Below are 2,975 nucleotides of genomic sequence, written 5' to 3'. Positions count from 1 at the left end.
TTCCCCCCTTCCCCCCTTCCTCCCTTCCTTCTTTCCGTCCTTTTTTTTCTTTCTTTTTAAGTTTCTTGTTCTAAAATATGCATAACATAAAACTAACCCTATCTTTTCTTAATCGAAAACTCAAGTCTATAACCCTTTAACACATAGAGGTAGTTCTCCTTTTATATATTCACCTACTATTTTTAACTGTCGATAAATAACTGATTTTCAGGAATTAAGTATAGCAGCTTCAATATGAAAATGAGGGTAACTACTGATATATCCCCTTTACGAGCTGACTGATAAAAAGATGGCCATTTCTTTAAGACCAAAATATTACTCTCATAAATGATACCTTGTACAGTAACATATATATAAATGGGTCTTGCACAACCAGGAAGCTAGAGATAATGTTTTACATCTGACAAAGAATAAAGAGAATTAATGGTTCATTTAGCCTCTAGTTTATAGTCATTTGTACTTACGTATGAAAGAATGTGGAATCTAATGGTAGCTACAAAGGCGGCATTTTATTTTTATCATGTTTAATTTAATCGGTATCATTCTATTTTTTTCTCTATAATGATCTATATTAGAAGTGGGTTCTCAACTCTTTTCGGGGTCATATAATACTTGCACTACTGAGTACCTGATGAAAGATAAGCCTATTCTACTATCACTCAAATTCAGGAAGATCTTGAATTCTTTGAGGCATCCCTGGACCCCAGGATAAAAATTCTAGGGACTTCCATGTACCAAACTGAGTAGTTGATATCGTGAGCCAACCAATGGGCTTAACTCTGAGAAAACAGTTCTAGGAACAACAACAGAAAAAAAACCACACACATACTTAATAGTCCGTAAGGACCTAGTCATATCAGACAATTCTTCATTTAATCAGTCTTTATCCTATCTGTAAGAAACAGTGCTACACCTGTAAATAATCAAATACAGTAACAAAGAAAGCCACTAACACAACTAACTAAAAATAACATAAGACTCTCTTGCCATTACATTAGCTTACAAGTATTTGATTTTAAAGCTTCAGAATAAAATATATTTACATAAAGGAACATCGTTTCTTGATGATACCAACATACAGTGTATACACCTAAAGATAAAACGAGGGATTCCCCCCGCCCCGCAAAAAAAGTATATCTCAGGAAATAGGATGTCACCTTACATTCAAGATCTCATGAGCCTTACAAACTAAGGCTCATATTACAAACACAAATCTCAGTTCATTTTGAATAATGAAATAATGTTTGGAACGTAACTTCAATTAATGCTAGCACTGAATACTTGTAAGTCAGTCGACAGAAACTGGTTAACAGAAAGGAAGCAAAGAAACAGATTGAACAATCATTTTTGGAGATAGGACTTAACAATAGAAAATATAAGATATAATTTTTTAAAAGTCTTTTAAATATCATGTTCAAAAGCAATGTGGATTTGGGGATTACAGATGGCCAATGGAATTGGGTTGTTTATCTCTGCTTCTTCCTAAATCCCCATTAAAATGATAGTAAAGAGGGAAGAAGATATAAATCCACAGGGACGAAAAGAGTAATAAAGTATATTAGAGAAGACAACAGTCTGTAATAACATTTTAGAAGCTGAAAGCAGAGATGACTGCTGAGCTGAGCTAAGCAAAGCAGAACTCCAGGATAAAAACAGTGACTTCTTAGGGACCTCCTCACTGTCTGAGAAGCAAACAAAAAGCCAGCAGACTGCTCCAGAAAGGTGCAGGAAGTGGAGCTTCTGGTTTCTTGGAAGAAGAGGGTAAGAAGGTGAGAAGAGAGGGACTGGTTGAAAGTCTATAATAAAAAGCAGTTAGACCCTTACCTTACACCATATACAAAAATTAACTCAAAATGGGTTATAGACCTAAATGTAAGACCTGAAACTATAAAACTCCTAGAAAAAAACATAGGGACAAAACTCAATGACACTAGACTTGGCAACCATTTCTTGGATATGACATCAAAGCACAGGCAACAAAAGCAAACACAGACAAATGGGACGACATCAAACTTAAAAACTTCAGTGCAGCAAAGGAAATAATCAGAGTGGAAAGGCAACCCAAAAAATGGGTTTTTTAATATTTAAATAAATATTTGCAAGGTATATATAATAAAAAGTTGATATCCAGAATATGTAAAGAATTCTACAACACCAAAAACAACCAAATTAAAAATGGGCAAAGAACTTGAATATCTATTTCTCCAAAGATGATATACAGATGGTCAACAAACACATAAAAAGATGCTGGATATCATTAATCATCAGGGAAATAAAAATCAAAATCAAGTATTGGTGAGGATGTGGAGAAAGGAAATCCTTGGGCACAACTGGTGAAAATATAAAAATAGTATAGCCATTATGAAAAATGGCATAAAAAATTAAAAATTCATCTCAAAAAAATTAAAAATAAAACTACCCTATGATCTAGCAATTTCACTTCTGGATATATACCCACCAAAATTGAAAGTAGGATCGCAAAGAGGTATTTGCACACCCATGTTCAATGCAGCATTATTCACAAGAGCCAGGAGATAGAACCTAAATTTCCATTAAAAGATGAATGGATAAAGAAAACGTGGTGTATACATACAATGGAATATTACTTAGTCTTCAAAAAGAAGGAAATTCTGTCACATGCTATAGCATGGATAAAAAATGAAGACATTATACTAAATAAAATAAGCCAGTCATACTGCAAGATTCCACTTGCATGAGGTATCGGAAGTAGTCAAACTCTTAGAAAGTAGAATGGTGGTTCCCAGAGTCGGGGGCAGGGGGAGAAGAAGAGTTGCTCAATGGGTTTAGTTTCAGTTTTGTAAGATGAAGAAGTTCTAGAGGTCTGTTGCGTAAAACATGAATATAATTAACACTACTGCACCATACACTCAAAAATAGTTAATATGGTAAATTTTATATTGTGTGTTTTGTACCACAATTAAAAAAAAAAAAAAAAAAAAAGATTATCCTGGATT

General features: G+C 33.7%; 1 protein-coding gene across 3 annotated transcripts in view; it reads right to left on the bottom strand.

Moving 5' to 3' along the window:
• SGMS1 (sphingomyelin synthase 1) overlaps positions 1-2,975 on the bottom strand; it is a 258,907-nt gene that overhangs the window by 124,647 nt on the left and 131,285 nt on the right. The gene's annotated exons all lie outside the window — the stretch shown is intronic.

This window comes from Pteropus alecto, unplaced genomic scaffold (assembly GCF_000325575.1).
Source record: "Pteropus alecto unplaced genomic scaffold, ASM32557v1 scaffold88, whole genome shotgun sequence".
In the NCBI taxonomy this organism is placed as follows: Eukaryota; Metazoa; Chordata; class Mammalia; order Chiroptera; family Pteropodidae; genus Pteropus; species Pteropus alecto.
Note: the sequence above shows the minus strand (reverse complement) of the source record. Positions and strands in the feature narration are given on the sequence as shown.